Below are 20,385 nucleotides of genomic sequence, written 5' to 3'. Positions count from 1 at the left end.
ATGACCTCAACTGCTGGGATCAAAATGAAAGGGCTGTAGATCATAGATGCTAGTAGGGTCAGAGACTGAGCCTGTGTGGAATGAAAAAGGGAGTGGATCACAGACAAGAGAAAATCTGCAGACGCTGGAAATCCGAGCAACGCACAAAATGCTGGGGGAGCTCAGCAGGCCAGGCAGCGTCTGTGGGAAAGAGTACCAGTCCTGATAAAGGGTCTCGGCCCAAACGTCGACCGTTTGCTGCCCGGCCCGCTGAGTTCCTCCAGCATTTTGTGTGTGTTGCAGCAGATCTCAAATGTTATTTGTTGTTTTTTTTTCCTCTTCATTTGGCTTGGCTAAGTTTATTTGATGAAAGATGGCTCACCACGTTTCAAGAAAGAGACATTTTAACAGATTTGTTGGTTTCAATGTCCCCACCAATGCTCTTGAATTTGAAACTTGCATTGTGAATCCCAGTCCAAGGACTGAGTACAGGATGTGTGCCAAAAAAAACAGTGCAGTACTGAGGGAGCGCTGCCTTCTTGGGGGAGCCATCTGTGATCAAGGTTTTTAAGACTAAGCATTATCTTTCTCCTCAGGTGGAGATAAATTCCAAAGCTAATCAAGTTTACTGACACGTGCAGAAGTACGTGTATACACAGACTCAACCATAACCTCACAGCTGCTTCATGGCCACACCACAGTCACAGACAGTAAAATGGAGGGCTTTGTAGGAGGGGAGGGTTCGATTGATCTGAGAGTAGGTTGAAAGGTCAGCACCTCATCGTGGGCTGAAGAGCCTGTATTGTTCCATCTTCACATAGCGTCATAAAAGCAGCATCTACAAGAAAAACATAAATAAAACAAATTATGCACAGCTTTTACATGGAGGACACAATTACAGGAAACAAAAAAAAGTCTGTTTTAGTGCAAAGTCTTCAAAGTGGTCAGAATGTTGCTGAGATGTAAGAGTCCGCCGATGTCAGATATGGGGAGTAACCCACACCAAGTGCTGGAGGAAGTAGATAGACAGAGTGCAGGGGATTTACAAGGATGTTGCCTGGATTGGAGAGCATGTCTTATGAGAATAGGTTGAGTGAACTTGGCCTTTTCTCCTTAGAGCGACGGAGGATAATAGGTGACCAGATAGGGGTGTATAAGATGATGAGAGGCGTTGATCATGTGGATAGCCAGAGGCTTTTTCCCAGGGCTGGAATGGCTAACATGAGGGGGCATAGTTTTAAAGTGCTTGGAAGTAGGTACAAGGGGGACGTCAGAAGTAGGTTTTTCATACAGAGTATGGTAGGTGCATGGAATGCACTGCCAGTGGTGGTAGAGGCAGAAACAACAGGGTCTTTTAAGAGACTCTTAGATAGCTACATGGAGCTTAGCAAAATAGAGGGCTATGCAGTAGGGAAATTCTAGGCTGTATCTAGAGTAGGTTACATGGTTGGCACAACTTTGTGGGCCGAAGGGCCTGTAATGTGCTGTAGATTTCTATGTTCTATGTTCTAACTGAGCAGGTCAGGCAGAAGCTGTGGAGGGGAATAAACAGTCAATATTTCAGGCCAAGACCCTTCATCAGGACTGGAACTTGTGTTCTGAGTCCCAGTCTGGACGCTAAGTACAGGGGGCATGGCAACACAACAGTGCAGTTCTGGAGGAGTGCTGGGTTGTTTGAGGTGACCGCGGTGGTGACATTGATACAAAAACTAAATGGCTGAAGGAAGTAGCTGTTCTTCCATTGCATCACTTGAAGGAGAAAAGATGAATTCCCCTGTTATATTGAGTGATATTCATCCCCCCACAACCAATACCATTAATCTTGACATTGCTCTGTTGCTGTTTCTGTCATCTTGTTGAACACCAATTAGCAGCTGATTTTTCTACATTACAATGCAGAAGTACCCAAAAGGATGTGATGTGGGACCATGATGATATGAAGTATGCTACATATATCATTTGACATTTCGGGCTGAGACCATTCATCAGCTCTGGCCCAAAACGTCGACTGTTTACTCTTTTCCATAGATGCTGCCTGGTCTGCTAATTCCTCCAGCATTTTGTGTGTGTTGCTTGGATTTCCAGCATCTGCAGATTTTCCCTTGTCTTACATATATCATTGTTTTCTTCGGTGATGTCACACTTCAATGGTTCACCGGTTCTGTTTAGTATCAGAGAATGTATACAGCATACAACCTGAAATTCTTACTCTTTGCAGACATCCACAAAACAGAAGGAAACCCCCAAAGAATGAATGACAGGAAGTTGTTAGAACCCCAAAGCCCCTCCTTCCCCCATCCCATGTACAAGCAACAGAAAAGCATCGACCCTCCCCCTTCACCCAATTATCCCACCAGGAAGCATCAAAACCACCCCCCCCCCCCCCACCCACCATACAAACATTATGGTGAGGAATCAGGTCACTTTGGTAAATGTGGCTATACAGTATACAGTGCAGTGCTGGATGGACGGAGATGATTAACTTAAGCTGATAGCTTCACATCCCTTGGATCTCTGGAGAACTCACTCTACATTAGAGTACGTTGAGGCACTGCGGCTTAGCAGTGGAAATTGCAAGCACTTTCAAACTCCTGGGACTGCACATCACACCTCCCCCCTCCGAGGTCCCAGAACATATTCTACAGAGTTAAGAAAGCTTGTCAACACCTCTACTTTCTGAGGAGGATGAAGGGAGCTGGACATTGCATATCCATACTCACGTCATTCTACAGACGTGCAGTAGAGAGCATCCTGACAAGCTGTTTGGGTCGGAAACTGTTCCAGGAAGGCTCTACAGTGGTGCCCAGTGCACGAGCAGCACCAACCTACCCATCATCAAGGATATATATACAGAAAAGTGTCAGTAACGTCATGAAGGATTCCGCCCACCCTGCTGATGGGCTGTTTGTCTCACTCCCGTAGTGTTCACACCAGGACCACCAGACTGAAAAACAGTTACTTTCCCCAAACAGTAAGACTGATCAACACCTCCACCCACTAACTCCACCACTACTCCATTATTCCCTGTCAGTCACCTTATGTACAGCCCAGTGTCACTTAATGAACATAAATCAATCTATGTATATAAGCTATCTTATGTATTTATATATATTGCATGTTTTCATTATTATAATTATTTATTCTTTATCTTTTTGTGTTTTTCATGCTGTATCAGATCCAGGGTAACAATTATTTCATTGTGTACAGGAAATTACATTAATCAATCTTGATTTCACCTTCCCTACAGAAGGGAGCAAACCACAAGTGCTGGAGTTTCAAGCAATGGAAGCAGATTTTTACTGATTTCAACAGAATAAGTGAGGGTCCTGTCAGTGGATTTTACTTCCTCAATGATGATTAAAGTAATGTTGGACTTCAAAGACAAATGGACAGGGCCAGCAAGATGGGTTGTATAAAGCTTTAAACCTTTGTCCTCTTCGCTTTCCTGCATCATCCTTTAGCCTAACTGCAGTTTAAAACATACTTCTCAGTTCTGGTTCAGGGTCTTTGACCTGAACTATTAAACTCTTTTTCTGTCTATTAATATCTTAGTTCTGGTCAGCCTTTGTTGATTACTGATTAAAACCAGGCAAGGCCCTGTCCCCGTTCTCCAGTGGCCTGACCTGCTGAGTGTTTTTGCTGATTTTGTTATCTGCAGTTAATTTTTTTTGGATTTTCATTGCACAGAATTGCTTAACCTTGTTGAATATTTGTCCTTGCACGGTTGCCTAGGCGCAGAGGGTCAGTTATTGAAATGCAACATATGTTGGAAGTGAAACATGTGGAAAAGACCAAAAATTCAGTCACAGTTCAGACTGTGGTGGCCGCCGCGGGAAGACGCTGTCTTTGGCTGAGTTAAAGGACACTCATCTGAAACAGGCTGCAGACTGATGAATTTTGAGATCTGGGACTTTACCCCAATGTAAAATTATCGTGAAAAAGACAGAGTGAAGCACAGCTTGTACCTATCAACCACAACTAGACTACAGAAGACAGGAATCAGAATCAGGCTTATTATCACTGGCATGGGACGTGAAATTTGTTAACTTAGCAGCAGCAGTTCAATGCAAATAGGAGAAAAAAACAATAAACAAGTAACTTACAGTATATGCATATTGGAAGATTTTTTAAAAATGCAAAAAAACAGGAATACTGTATATTAAAAAAGTGAGGTAGTGTCCAAGGTTCAATGTCCATTCAGGAATCGGATGGCAGAGGGGGAAAAGCTGTTCTTGAATCACTGAGTGTGTGGCTTTAGGCTTCTGTACCTCCTACCTGATGGTAACAGTGAAGAAAAGGTCATGCCCTGGGTGCTGGAGGTCCTTAATAGTGGACGCTGCCTTTCTGAGACATTGCTCCCTGAAGATGTCCTGGGTACTTTGTAAGCTGACTAGATTTACAACCCTCTGCAGCTTCTTTCGGTCCTGTGCAGTAGCCACCTCCCCAACACCCCCATACCAGACAGTGATGCAGCCTGTCAGAATGCTCTCCACGGTACAACTATACAAGTGTTTGAATGCACTTGTTGACATGCCAAACCTCTTCAAGCTCCTAATAAAGTACAGTATCACCGCTGTCTTGCCTTCTTTATAACTACATCAATATGTTGGGACCAGGTTAGATCCTCAGAGATCTTGACACCCAGGAACTTGAAGCTGCTCACTCTCTTCACTTCTGATCCCTCTATGAGGATTGGTATGTGTCCCTTTGCCTTACCCTTCCTGAAGTCCACATTCAGCTCTTTCGTCTTACTGATGTTGAGTGCCAGGTTGTTGTTGCAGCACCACTCCACTAGTTGGCAGATCTCACTCCTGTACACCCTCTCGTCACCACCTGAGATTCTACCAACAATGGTTGTATCATCAGCAAATTTGTAGATGGTATTTGAGCTATTGCTAGCCACACAGTCGTGTATACAGAGAGTAGAGCAATGGGCTAAACACACACCCCTGAGGTGTGCCAGTGTTGATCGTCAGCGAGGAGGATGCTATCACCAATCTGCACAGATTGTGGTCTCCAGTTAGGAAGTAGAGAATCTAATTGCAGAGGGAGGCACAGAGACCTAGGTTCTGCAACTTCTCAATCAGGACTGTGGGAATGATGGCATTAAATGCTGAACTACAGTCGGTGAACAGCATCCTGACGTAGGTGTTTGCGTTGTCCAGGTTGTCTAAAGCCGTGTGGAGAGCCATTGAGATCGCATCTACCATTGACCTATTGTGGCGATAGGCAAACTGCAATGGGTCCAGGTCTTTGCAATTAGGCCATTCAGACCATTGAATCTGCTCCATCATTCCATTGTGGCTGATTCATTATAATAATAATAATCATCATCATCATCATAAGAAGTACTTTATTGATCACAAGTGGGAAATTATTTCGTTACAGCAGCAAGATTTAAAACACACTTAGAACAAATGAAAATCTACAGCACATTACAAGCCCTTCGGCCCATGATGTTGTGCCAACCATGTAACCTACTCTAGAAGCGGCCTAGAATTTCCCTACCGCATAGCCCTCTATTTTTCTAAGCTCCATGTATCTATCTAAGAGTCGCTTAGCAATAATAATATATAATAATAATATTAACTAATAATAAAGTACAAGATAACATACATAATTTACCAATTTGTAATAATGTACAATAATAATGCACAAAATAAAAAAGCAGAGTCTATTGTACTATGATGTGTGTTCTCCTGTCGCACAGAGATTAATTGTTGGATATGTTTATTGCATTTGGTAGGAAAGATTTTCAGTAACAATGCTTGTGACAGCGGAGCTGAATGAGTCTGTTCGAAAGGCTGCTCTGCTACTTATTCAGTAGGTCATGGAGAGGATATGCCTGATTGTCCATAATGGATAACAGTCTGTTTAGTGACCTTCTGTCCACCACTAGCTCAAAAGAATCTGGGTTGTAGCCAAGGACGGATCCAACCTTTTTGATGAGTTTATTTAGTTTATGAGCTTATTCCTCTCAACCCCATTCTTCTGCCTTCTTCCCGTAACCTTAGATGCCCTGACTAACCAAGAACTACAACTTACTGGCTTGAGTAAGACACAAAAAAACTCTGGAGAAACTCAGCAAGTCAGGCACTATCTAAGGAGGGGAATTAACAGTCGAAGTTTCATGCTGAGACCTTCATTGAGACCCTTTTCCTGGCCTGAAAAGCTTTAACTAGTGATTAAAGGGTCCAGTGGAAACAGATTACATAAAGTTTAAAATATGTTCCTCCTGACTTCACAGGAGAACTGTTGTCTAACATGCCTGCACTGCACTCCTCCCAGAATTGCCCCCCACGCTCAAATAACTTATTCCAGCAACAGAAGGTTCATCACATACTAAATGCTGGAGGAGCTGAACAGATTCACACCAATCCTTGAGGATTGGTCCCTTCACCCCTCATGTGAATTCCCCACGATCCTACAACTAATTCTCTCTCCCGTTTGCCCATCAAACCTTTTTTGATTCTTTTTCAATATTAACCTGAACTAGTGAGTCATCGACAGGAGGCAATTCATATCTTTAAGTTTCTGAAGCCAAAGCGCCTGGAGGAACTCAAACAGTTACAAAAAGGGCATGGGAAACTCCACACAGACAGCACCAGCATTGAAACTGGGTCAATGGAACTCGGGAGGCAGGAACATTAACTGCAACACCCAAAGGCCTCTGTAGCTATTGTATCTGTCCCAGGTTGCTGCTCAGGACCTGGTTTTGGTTAAATTTTAACTGGCTTACTTACAGATGAGGCCAAGTTCTAGTTTCTCCATTGATCCCTGGCAGCATAGAGCAATCCCTTGGCCTATCTGCTGAACTTTTCAAGTTCAAGTCCAAGTTCTGTTACAATTTTTTGCAGAATGCACATGGACTGAGCTGGGACTTTCCCCTGGAATAACAGAGGATGAGAGACAACTTTATATTAGTGTAAAGATTATGAGAGGCATAGATAGAGTGGACAGCCAGCATTCTTTTCCCCATGGCAGCTATGACTAATACCAGAGAACATTTGTTTAAGGTGAGTGGAGGAAAGTCTATCCATTGATATCTTTTATAAGCACACTGATTCTTGTAAAAATGCCATCCCCTTATCTCAATTCCTCCATCTCCACTACGTCCGTTCTGCCAATCATGAGCACGCAAAGCTGGCCTTGCTGTTTTACCACATCCAAGCTCAATGAGACTTGTTGTTTGCTGTATTTTACTGTTACAAGTGTCATTCCCGCATGAGTTAGCTTTTTTCTAGTATAGGTTCTTAATTGAATATCTGCGGGGCTTCAGTCTAATATCTTTGAAATGCCATTCAAACTTACTTTGTGGAATGACTGAAACAGCCGAGCCAATATCCAATTCCATTTTAATTAATTTGCTGTTCACTTCCAATGTAAGCCATATTGCTTGTCTATTGTTAATTTTAACACTGCAAGTCTCAAGGCTACGCAGACCTGTGTCTCTCTCGATTTCTCATCAACAGCACGCAGATGAGTTTTCTTTTTGAAAGTGCAGCTTGATGCTTTAGTTTTTCTCTTTCCTGTGCAATCCATTTATTTTTGTCTGCCTGACATGCTCTTTGTATGTGCCCTACTTTGTTGCATTTCCCGCAAGTTTCACCTTTAAACCTGCGTTGGTCTGGCCTGTCACAACAGAAACACAATTTGTTCGGTCAGGGAGGTTTCTGTTTAAATATTGCAATTTTGTTCACATTCACTTTCATTCAACTCAAACTGCCTCTCTGTCTACTATTTCAACTGCTCTTTTAAATATAAGTTGTGCTTCAGTTAGGAGCAGGTTTCAAATGATTCCTTGTAAGATTCCACAAACTAAATGAACTAACAGTGCGCAGACAATCTCTTCAATTCAGCCATGTATACTGAAATGGACTCCCGGTCCTTTTGATTCCACTTATGAAACCTAAAGCATTCTGCAATCAACAATAATTTTGTTTCTAAATGTTTCTGCATTACTTTCATGATATCAGGAAAGTTCATTGCAGCTGGTTTGGTTGGAGCAGTCAAACATCTAAGAAAACTCTATGCTTTTGCATCCAAGGCACTCAACAAAACTGGTACTTGTTTCTCATTGGCTATTTCATTTGTTTCAAAATACTGCTCAGCTTGTTCAGTATACGTCACCCAGTTATTTGCTGAGTAATCAAATGTGTCAATCTTTGCAATGTAGCCAGCCATTTCTGCTAATATTTTTAATTTATTATTATTATTATTATCATCCAGTACTCATTGTTTATGAACCAGTGAATTTGTCAATTTTCTGCTTTTTTTTCTAAAAAAATACTTTACCATTTTCCTCTCTCCTTCTGAAAAGACAAGGGCTGTGCTGCCTTTTGTTTAACTCAATCATTAGTGCTGCATTTTATTTACTAGACTGTCTTGGTGCGCTTCAACAGGTTGGCAGTCATCTCGGGTTCATTTAAAAGTTCCTTGTCTCCCTGTCATGTTTTGTAACCATGGAGTGGGGAATGTGAGTCTCCCTTAGTTTTTACTTTAAGTGAGGCACGCATGTAGACATGGTAATGTAATGATGTATGCCATTTATGTACATTTCCAAAGAATGCTTAATCAAAGAATATATATTTACAATATTACTGAAATATTAAATGCACAACAGTTTGTCTTCTTTTGTGCATTGTTTGTCAGTGTTTGTCTATTTATGTGTAGTTTCTTGTAAATTTGATTTTGTTTTTTTTCCTGCAAGTGTCTTCAGTGCCCTCATCCAAGTCATTATATAGAATAAAACATGGAAAAACATAGTAAACCTACAGCATAATAAAGGCGTTCAGCCCACAAAGTTGTGCCAAACATGTCCCTACCTTAGAAATTACTAGGCTTACCTATAGCCCTCTATTTTACTAAGCTCCATGTACCTATCTAAAAGTCTCTTAAAAGACCCTATTGTATCCGCCTCCACCACTGTTGCTGGCAGCCCATTCCACGTACTCACCACTTCTCTGAGTAAAAAACTTACCCCTGACATCTCCTCTGCACCTTAAACCTGTGTCCGCTTGTGGTAACAATTTCAGCCCTGGGAAAAAGCCTCTGATTATCTACACGATCAAAGCCTCTCATCATCTTATACAGCTCTATCAGGTCATCTCTCATTGTCCCTCGCTCCAAGAAGAAAAGGCTGAGTTCACTCAACCTACCTTCATAAGGGATGCTCCCCAGTCCAGGCAACATCCTTGTAAATCTCCTCTGCACCCTTTCTATGGTTTCCACATCCTTCCTGTAGTGAGGCGACCAGAACTGAGCACAGTACTCCAAGTGGGGTCTGACCAGGGTCCTATATAGCTGCAACATTACCTCTCGGCTCCTAAATTCAATTCCACGATTAATGAAGGCCAATGCACATCACTTGTTATATCTTGCTAACCATAAAACTCCCAGGAGTCAAGAGAAGTTGCAGATGCTAGAATCAACAATAACAGACAAAGTGCTGGAGTTGTTCAACATCTATTGAGGGAAATAAATAGATAAACAGTATCTCCGGATGATATCCTTCACTTGGACCAAGATTCAGTGATTCGTCCAACCTAGTCTACTGTATTTAGGTTCAGAATGCGGCCTCCTCTGCTTTGGAGAAACAAAACCCCTCATCCTTTGTTGAACCTAAGATTAGAATCAGATTCAGTTTATTATCACCAACGTATGTTGTGAAATACAGTCGGCCCTCCTTATCCGCGGATTCTGTATGCGCAGATTCAACCAACCGTGGGTCGGGAAATGCCAGAAGTTCCCTCTCCAGCACTCGTTGCTTGAGCATGTACAGACTATTTTTTCTTGTCATTATTCCCTAAATAATACAGTATAACAACTATTTACATAGCATTTACATTGTATTAGGTATTATAAGTAATCTAGAAATGACTTAAAAGTACAGGCAGTCCCCGGGTTATGAATGAGTTCCATTCCTGAGTCTGTCTTTAAGTCAGATTTGAAGTTGGAACAGGTACATCTGGTATTATTTAGCGTCAGTTAGTCAAACGTTTTTCTTCGTATATAGTACATATTTTACCTTTCTATGCATATAAAACACTTAAGAAACATACGTATTTCAATAATTAAACCACTGCGTTGCTTAGTAATAATTGTAGCTTTCATCGGGGCAGGGCCTTTCACATGCTCCATTAAAATTGTTCCAATTGTTGACAAATTGTAGCCTAACACTTTTCCAATCAATGACTGATGGTGTTTCACCTCTTTCCGATCTCTTTATTACTTCCACCTTATTTTCAATCGTGAACGTGATTATTTTCGTGAACAGAAACACTGCAGATCCAGAGCTGTACCACCAGGTCCTAATGTCCACCGCACGGAGACCCGTGAAATAAAGTCTGGGGTTCCGCTGGGTCCTAAAGACAACCGCACTGCTACCTGTTAAATAAGGGACTTGAGCATCTGTGAGTTTTGGTATCCGCGGGGGTCCCGGAACCAATCCCCCGCGGATAAGGAGGGCCGACTGTATATTATTTTGCAGCTGGAATGCAGTGCAAGATATATTATTAAAATGTTACAAGTAGTACAGGACAAATAACAAGGTAGTGATTCATGGACTGTTTAGAAATCTGATGATGGAGGGAAAGAAACCATTTTTGAATCATTAAGTATTGGTCTTCAGAAGTTCCTCCATGATAGTAGCAGTGCAAAGAGGACGTGTCCCTAATCATAATGATGCTGCCTTCCTGAAGAACAGCCTCTTGAAGATGTCCTCGATGGTGGGGAGGATTGTGCCTGTGATGGAGCTGGTTGAGTCTACAACCATCTTCAGTCTCTTGTAATCCTGTGCTTTGGAGTCTCCACACCAGGCTGTGATGCAACCAGTCATAATGCTCTCCACTGTACCTCTGTAGAAATTTGCAAGAGTCTTTGGTATGTACCAAAAATCTGCACAGAGCTGGGGGTGGGGGGATGGTCCGATGCTGGTTAGATGACCACCTCTTGGCAAACTATTTCTTAATTAGTTCTTGCTGTTCTTCTGGGCAGTGTTGGGTCAGGTCCAATAGCAACCTACAACAATCACTACAAAGAACACTTGAAAGGAAACGTTAACCTCTTTAATGAAAACAGAAAATGGGGAAAACACTAAGCAGGTCAGGCAGCATCTGTGAAAGAGAAAATGTCAATGTTTCAGGTCCAAGACCCTTCATTAGAGTTGGGAAAGCAAGAAAACAGCATACATTATTTTTCAAAAGGTGAGAAGGAAAGGGGAAGGATGCCCTGATAGGGTGAGAGCCAATGTGTTAATAACACCAGTTTCCAAGCTCTGTCTATGCAAAGTAAAAAGAAAACTCTAGCATTGTTTTTCATTTACAATATGTGTACTGGAGCCATTGCTAATCAAGAACACATGGCTTAATGGAGAGACAATCCCAGCAATGAGCCATGGGATACGTCCAATAGGCTAAATCATGTCAATAGTGTTAGATTTTCATTTACCAATATTTGCAACTTTATCCAACTTGACAAAGTTTCGATATAAATAGTGCTTGAGATGATGTTTGGAGTTTGAACTGCTCAGGTGAGAGACTGCTTAGTTTAGACCTGACAGGCAGTTAAAGAAAAGGCAATAGTGCTGTGTCCTCTGAAGCCAATAGAGAATGATCCATCGTACCAGTCGCTTACTTTGTAAATCCGAGCATAATGTTGAAGTACTAAATACTACTCAAAGCTTGTTATCTTTCAGTTTCTTTTCTTACTTGCTTTTAATGCTCAGCAGACTGTTTATTATTACCTAGAGAGCACAGAGTATGATCACTTCATTGCAAAAGAGGAGCAGCGTTTAGATTGGCTTTTAATCTGTTTCTAAGTCACTGTTTGGAACTTTCAAAAACCTTGGAATGAAGGTCAAAAAATTGACTATTTTTATTCCTAATTGAGAACAGCTCTGATGTAAGCAGAGATTGCCACTGATAACATTGTTAATATTTTAAATATATTTTGTTAAATCCCCCTTGAACATTTCCTCACTCTTAATGGTTTCAATTAGTTAGTTATCTTCCAGTAACTTACTTAAATGGTCAGTTTTCCAGTTATTTATATCAACAGTCAAAAATTAGGTGGGAACTGATTATTTTTCCCTTTAGAAAGTTTACTTATTTTGTTCACATGCTGGGTAGACATTACCAAGAGTAATCAAAGTGGAATTTGGTCGCTATCTAAACACTGTCCTAAGATATGATATGGTGGATTGAACAGCCTGTATTTATGCTGTATGGCTCTCTGACTCCATGAGTCAGTCAGCTAAACCCTCAAAAGCACCATGATCTCTGCTGTCATGAAGAAGGAGAATTATACACGACAACCACAATCAAAGGCAATAAGAGAGAAAAGATGAAATCCAAAGGTATGCGTGCCAATTATCTAAAAGAGAATACCAAAAGATTTTTCAAATATATAAAAAGTAAAAGAAAGGCAAGAATAGAAATCAGTCCAGTGGAAAAAGATGCAGGAGAGGTAGTAATGGGGAACCAGCAAATAGTGGATGAACTGAACAAGTATTTTGTGCCAGTCGTCACTGAGGAAGACACTAGCAGCATGCCAGAAGTTTAAGAGTGTTAGGAGGCAGATGTGAATGTAATCACTATTACTATAAGAAGGTGCTTAGGAATCTGAAAGCTCTGATGGTAGAAAAGTATACAGTCCAGAGTTCCAAACAAGGAAGCTGAGGAGACTGTGGAAGCATTAGTAGTGATCTCGGAGTATTGGAAAACTGTAAATACTGCTACTCTTTAAGAAGGGAGGAAGGCAAAAGACAAGAAATTATAGGCCAGTTAGCCTGACTTCAGTGGTTGGCAAGATATTGGAATCCATATTTAAGGATGAGGTTTCAGGGTACTTGAAAGCACATGATAAATTCGGCAGAATGGTTTCCCTAAGGGGAAATCTCGCCTGACAAATCTGTTGGAATTCTTTGAAGAAATAACAGGCAGGATAGACAAAGGTGGGTGTTGTCTACTTGGATTTTCAGAAGGTCTTTGACAAGGTGCCACACATGAGGCTGCTAAACAATATATGAGACTATGGCATTACACAAAAAATACTAGCATGGAAAGAAAATGGGCTAACTGAAGAAGGCAAAGAATGGGAATAAAGCAGACCTTTTCTGATTAGCTGCCGGAGATTAGTAGTGTTCCACAGGGGTCTCAGTTGGTTCTGCTCCTCTATATGTGATGATAGAATTGATGACTTTGTGGCCAAGTTTTCAGATGATACAAAGATAAGTGGAGGGCAGGTATTGTTAAGAAAATAGAAAGACTACAGAAGGTGATGACAGATTAGGAAAATGGACAAAGAATTGGCAGATGGAATACAGTATAGGAAAGTGAATGGTCATGCTTTGTTTTAGAAGGAATAAAGACATAGACTATTGTCTAAATGTGGAATGAATTCAGAAATCCAAGGTGCAAAAGGAATTGGGAGTCCCTCTGCAGGATCCTCTAAAGGTTAACTTGCAGGTTGAGTTGGTAGTAAGGAAGACAAATGCTTTGTTAGCATTCATTTTGAGAGGACTAGAGCAGTTCTGGGCCCCATATCTAAGAAAGGATGTACTGGCGTTGGAGACGGTCCAGAAGAGGTTTACAAAAATTATCCTAGGAATGAAAAGGTTAACGTATGAGGGGTATTTCATAGTTTTGGGCCTCCATTTGAGGAATGGAGAACTGGTGGGGGACAGGGGTGGGATCTCATTGTAACCTACTGAATATTGAAGTTCTTGACAGAAAAGCATTCTTTTAGAACAGAGAGGAGGAGAAAGTTCTCTAGCTCAAGGGCAGTGAATCTGTGAAATGAATTACCACAGTCAGCTGAGTCATCATTCAAGACATGTTCTCTTCTTATTGCAATTTTCAGACAGGAGGTACAAGAGCCTGAGGACATGCATTTAATGTTCTAGAAACAGCTCCTTCTCCTCCACCAGCAGATTTCTGAACGGACAGTGAACCAACCCATGAACACAACCTCACTATTTTGGCTCGCTATTGTGCTCTTTTATAAATTGTTATTTATCGCTTTTTTTATTTATTGCACTGTACTGCTACTGCAAATTTCATGACATGTGTCAGTGATAGTAAACCTGATTTGAATTCTGTGGAGGCCAAGTCCTTGGGTATATTTTAAGTGGTGGTTGATTGGTTCTTGATTGGTAAGGGTGTCAAGGGCAGGGGAATGAGGTTGAAAGGGAAAGTAAATTAGCCAGGACCAAATGATGGAACAGACTCAATGGGCTGAATGGCCTAATTCTGCTCCTATGTTTCAGGGTTTTACTGTCTGAGCATGTATTGCATGCAAATGTCTGGGCAATAACAGCATTTACACCCTATTTAAGTACAGCAACTGGAACAGAGCTTCTTCCATCCATTCTCACAAAAAAACTCACTCCTCGTAAAATACATCGGACAACAAAGATTTTGCTTCCTAAATACTTTTGGGTGTATCTAATGGATTTTGGGCTGCTAATGATGAAAATCACCATGAAATTCCCCTATCATGCATCATTTTTTGAAATCATCTTTTTTTTATAACAATTCATAATTCTGGTCAGAATAACTGATGTCAAGATTAAGGAAAGTATTTTTGTTGGTCCACAAATCAAACAGGTCATTGATGACAGACAATTTGAAGAACTTCTAATGGGACCAGAGAAAATTGTATAAAAGGCATTCCTCCTCCCACCTTTTAAATCTATTCCTCAGCTTTTTTTCTCCAGACTGCTGAATGGCTTTGGCCTGAAACGTTGACTGTACTTTTTTCTATACATACTGACTGCCCTGCTGAGTTCTTCCAGCATTTTGTTTGTGTTGCTTGGAAGGCATTCAAAGATGTTGTTGAAAATTTTCTTGGCAACTACAAAGCACTAAACTACGTGCAGCTGGCTGACAACATGCTTCAAGCATACAAAACCATGAAGTGCAACATGTCACTAAAGATTCATTTTCTGCATTCTCATTTGGACTTCTTACCCGCAAATCTTGGTGCTGTTAGTGACAAGCACGTTGCAAAGCTTCACCAGGACATTGCGGTCATGGAAAGACAGTGTCAGGGCAACTGGAATCCATCAATGTTGACGGATTATCTTTGGACACTTAAGTGAGAAGCCTCAGACACTCAGTACAAATGAAAACCATCAACAAGACATTTTTAACTTAGTTGAACTATTGCGAAGTGTCAGCACTGTTATGCAATTAACTATATTCAGTTAATTCTTGTTTTTCCATATTCTTATGTGATACAATTAGTCTGAAATTATATTCATATTCAACTTCAAGTGGTCGATCATTGTGTTGCCTTTATGGCAGTTATTTAGTTTATAATATTTTCGCTTAGTAATTCGTTTGTTAGCATTTTTTAGTTAAAGTTAGGATTGTTTAAGTAAACTCGTTGTCTGTGATATATCGCGGCATGCGATGACGTCACATCCGGTTTTGCCGCATCTTGTGGGAAAATACCGGTTGGGAGAAACGGGAAAGTGGGGGCTCACATGTGCGAGTCCAGTGCAAGAAAAGTTGTCTTCTACGCATTAGAAACACAGTGAAGCAACGCTGTAAGTTCAAGAGATAATCGATATGTTGAATTAAAATGTTAATGCAGATTCTGTTAAAAGTAATGATGGTCAATAAGGTTTATGTTTTCGTTAGTTAAAGAGTTGCGGATAGTTGTGTTGAAGTGTATTTAAAGCAGTCAATGGCGTAAGTAGATTCTGACTGTATGCTGCACTTTAATGTAATGTAGTTGTTGTAGTTTACTTTTGCAAGAATTTACGATGTAAATGTGATATCTAGAAGGAAACAAATACTGTACAAATTTTGTATTGTTTTATCAACAGTTTTCACCATACGTTAATGTGGAAGAGTGAACAGTAAATGGTTAATCTTACTGCGATCCTGTTTTCATTGACTACGGTTTACCTCAGTGTTTAGTTCAGCGTTCTCTCACACCCGAGCGAGAACACTACAATAATAAACAAAAAAAGATTCTGAGGAAGCAACACTTTTGAAAAAAGGTGTTTGTCCTGTGATTTATTTGTCTTTTATTCGTATACAACTATTTCCCTGCAGATAACTTGCAGGTATTCCTCGGTTTGTAAGCAAGCATTCACTACAATTCTATAAAGAGTCACATTGACTCTTTGCAGTATGTTTTCATCTTATGAAGTTATTTTTTATGATAACGAATAATAAGCCACTCTTTATCCATGGTGATACACCAATAGCACTGCCATGTATTTCACAAACACAAGAGATGATGCAGATGCTGCAAATCCAGAGCAACACACACAAAATGCAGGAGAAACTCAGCAGGTCAGGCAGCATCTGTGGAAGTGGATAACCAATTGATGTCTTGGGCTGAGTCCTTCTTCAGGACTGGAAAGGAACGAGGAAGAAACCAGAAAAAGGAGGTGGTTGGAGGGGAAGGAGGGCTAGCTAGAAGGTGATAGGGGAAGAACAAATCTGATAGTAGTGGACAGTGGACCATGGGCAAAAGGGAAGAAGAAAAGGGACCAGAATGAGGTGATAGGCATGTGAGAAGGGGTAAGAAGCCAGACTGGGAAATCGAAGAAGAGGGAAAGAGGAGGGAAAATATTACCGGAAGGAGAAATCATGACATCAGTTTGGAGGCTTCTTAGATAGAATATGAGGTGTTGTTCCTCCACCCTGAGGCAAATGAGGAGGCCATGGATTGACATGTCGGAAAGAGAATAGGGATAGGAATTAAAAATGGTTGGCCACCAAGATTTTTCACTTTTGGAGGATGAAACAGAGGTGTTCAACCCAGCTTGTCTCACTTTTCCTACCACCTACTATCTAGTCCCCCTTCACAGCGCCCCCACCTTTTTATGGTGGCGAGAATGTGGAACAAACCGCCAGCAGAAGTGATGGATACAGGTTTGATTTCAAACTGAAGAGAAATTTGGATAGGTACATGGATGGGAGGAGTATGGAGGGCTGTGGTCCGAGTGGAGGTTGATAGGAGTAGACAGATTAATAATTTGGCATGGACGAAATTCGCCAAAGTGTCTGTTTCTGTGTGGTGGTGTCCTATGAGTCCAAGATGGACCGAGACACCGGTGACCAACATTGACCCTTCTCTTAATCTAATCCTATCAGCTGTTCATTGCATTATAGGACTCAGCTCTGCTATTGAGGGCTCACTGTTGGCAGTTGCTGGATGAAAATCCCGGTGTGTCTAGTGTGCCCTCACCAGGGTAATGTCTTGCTGATGACACATGTAGTGGTAATATCCGTCAATGTACTGCTCACAGAGATTATTGGATGGACCCCCTTGCTCCTTCCAAAGGCAGCATTTGATGGAGACATTGTTTGTCTCACAATGGGAGTCAAAACATTTAACAATGCCTCACAGTCTCAGAAGGAGGCAATCTATAAGGTAATACTGGATCGAAGTCAGTCCATAAGTTTGCTTGTAGAGAAATGCAATCTTGGACTCTCACACAATAGATCTACATGACAGCTAATCTTTGTGAAGATTGGAATTAACCAAGGCTACAGCATCGCGATCATTATCTCCACGATGTTGCACCTCAGCCCCATCAAACCTCCTGCTGCTGTATTCATTTAGTTGGCTTTTAATTACAAGTTTAATGAGTTCATCTGAAAGTGTGGGCTGAAGAACCTGCTCCTGTGCTGCGCTCTTCTATGTTCTATAGGTGGCAACGCTACTCCAGATTACTGCACTGATGAGTTGCAGTACATTAACATGCACAAGACAGAGAACTTTCATCAACTTACCCCTGATGCACTACACTGCCCTCTAACAATGAAGGTCCACACCAAGCCCTTGGACAATGTGGATCGCTTCCTATATTTTAAGCCCCATCTCTTGGCTGACCAGATGCCGCTGATGGATGCCCCTAATGCACCAGTAGAGATTCTGATGGATTGAGGAAAGGGATGTTTGAAGGTCAAGTTCTCAAAGATGGCACAGAATTAACAGAGAACAAGAGAGAGTGCAGTTCCTGTAAATCTTGAGCAATACACACAAAATGCTGAAGGATCTCTGGAGTCTTCATTTCCTTCTATAGAGGCTGCCTGAGTTTCTCCAGCATTTTGTGTTTGTTGCACAAATGTTCCAGTCAGTGGGTCTATATTTTCATCCATGTCATTAGTATGTATGACAAGCAGCCGAGATCTCAGCAACAACCACTGTGGAACACCACTGGTTACAGATATTCACTCCCTTTAACACCAGGCCAGCTTTGCATCCAGTTCACCCACATGCATCATATCCCTTGTGCCTGAAGCTTCTGGATCAAGGAGAGGATAGTCAGAGTGGAAATATCACAGTCAGCTACTGATTTTCCAGTCCAATATTCTGCTTCCACCCCGCCCTTGTAGTGTGACCTGCCAATCAAGTTAAAGTTTCAGCAGAGGAGTTAATGAAAAGAACTGAGGGCTGTTAATACCTTTCTCAACAATGTCAAGAGACCAGGAAAAACAGAATAAGGATGTGAGTTGAAGACTAAAACATTTATTGCCATTCCTGAGGTCAGCTCTAGAATTTACCATCACCTGGTATTTACTGAATCTCACTTGTGGAAATTAATATTGTAATTGATGGGAAATACAACTCGACATCAACTTATTATAAAGTAGTAAAGTTTTGAAAGGGAGTGAGAATGAGTCTTTATGAAGGTTTATAATGCTTTTTCACTGTGCCTTTGCAATATCCTGTGTTTTAACAGCAAAAAAAAACTCTACCTTACTGTGAATTAGTTGACTTTAACCTAGTTGAGCGGATACGTAGCATGCCTCCTGTTTGGTCAGTATTGGAAATCCATTACTAAATGCCACATACGAAGCAATGCATGGCAAGCACACGGCCATCTTCAGGTTCTGATTGATTCAAGATGCCCTAAAGTCTCACGTTCCAGCACGCCGACAACTAAACCTCTTCTCTTAGACTGGACAAAAGAGTATTTATGTAAATAATAAAGAGAAGCTGTAAATAAAAAAGGTAACCATTACCTGTCAGAAGTATTCTAGTCTTTTCCGTTTGCTTATGAATTTAATATAACATTTGATTGAGTGTTCCATTTAATACCTGGTCCTACAATATTTAATATAACTGTACAGGAATTTCTTTTGTCATACGGTATATTGTAATATTGAACATACATGTTTGAAAACACAAAGCTTAAGTATCCATCTGGTATACATATCTACACGAATCCTCACTTTAGGGAGATTATACTGTATCAACCTACAGTTTACATCACTGCTCCAGTCTCTTTCTGGAGGGGCCTACCTGTCAATAATCACAATTTTGAATGGTGGTTCTCCCTTCCCATCGAGGAGGAGATACTTTCAACTAACAAAACAGATCAGCATATTTATTCAGCAGCATATTTTCATTTCTGAGGCATAATTATTCACAGATTTATAAATTACAATGGCTGGAAAATCAGAACAATTCTTACCAAGTAGAAAAACCACACCATAGAGTTGCAGACAAGCAAGTTGTCTGCCACAGATACCAAGGCTAAGGAATGAATTCTATGTCTTCTCTCAGTCATTCCTACCAGCCCCAACTATTTTTTAACATTGATACTGTTTTTCTATTAAATTTATCGTTGATATGTAACATCTCTCAACTGCATCATCAGGTCAAGTGGCGTGTTTAAGTAGGCCAATGTGAACCCTCTTACAAGGTCATAGTTTAACTAGGCCAACATGGATCTCGTTGCTCTTCATTAAGTCAAGGAGGTGAGCAAAGTGCATTGGTTAGAAGTCAAGAGGGTGAGCAAAGAACACTAATTATAATTTCAACTTATTGGCCAACAAACCTTTTTGGGGTCTCGAAAGTGAATATCGATTACATTTATCATATTTAGCTGTGTCTCCTAGTATTTGACCTTTCTACCCTAGTTAGAGTCTTTTTCCTAGGGTAGAAATGTCAAACACCAGAGGGCATAACTTTAAAGTAAAGAGGGAATGTTTAAGGGAAATATGTGGGGCGGGATTTTTAACGAGTGCAATGCACTGCCAGGGGTGGTGGTAGAAGATAAAATTATCATGTCAGTTAAGAAGCATTTGGACAGACACATGGCAATGAAGGGAATGAAGGGATGTGGATCATTTGCGGGCTGATGGTTTCAAAGGTTTCAAAGGTATATTAAATGCCAGAGAAATGTATACAATATACATCCTGAAATGCTTTTTCTACACAACCATCCACAAAAACAGAGGAGTGCCCCAAAGAATGTACGACAGTTAGATGTTAGAACCCCAAAGCTCCCCCAGCTCCCCCCTCCCACACGTAAGCATCAGCAAAGCAACAATCCCCCCCCCACCAGCAAAAAAAGCATCGGCACCCTCCACCGAGCACTCATGCATGCAGAAAGCATCAATAAAGACACAGACTTGCAGTACCCCAAAGACT

The 20,385-nt window shown here is 41.0% G+C and overlaps 1 long non-coding RNA gene across 1 annotated transcript in view; it reads right to left on the bottom strand.

Annotated features, from left to right (window-relative positions):
- Positions 1 to 204: 204 nt before the first annotated feature.
- The window catches only part of LOC140730061 (uncharacterized), a 33,049-nt gene continuing 12,868 nt past the window's right edge, over positions 205 to 20,385 (bottom strand). Inside the window, exon 3 of the long non-coding RNA XR_012099498.1 lies at positions 205 to 817. This is a non-coding gene — a long non-coding RNA (uncharacterized lncRNA). The remainder of the gene's footprint in view (positions 818 to 20,385) is intronic.

The sequence above is a fragment of the Hemitrygon akajei genome, chromosome 7 (assembly GCF_048418815.1).
Source record: "Hemitrygon akajei chromosome 7, sHemAka1.3, whole genome shotgun sequence".
Classification (NCBI taxonomy): Eukaryota; Metazoa; Chordata; class Chondrichthyes; order Myliobatiformes; family Dasyatidae; genus Hemitrygon; species Hemitrygon akajei.
The sequence above is the reverse complement of the archived record's forward strand: the minus strand, read 5'-3'. Positions and strand labels throughout refer to the sequence as shown.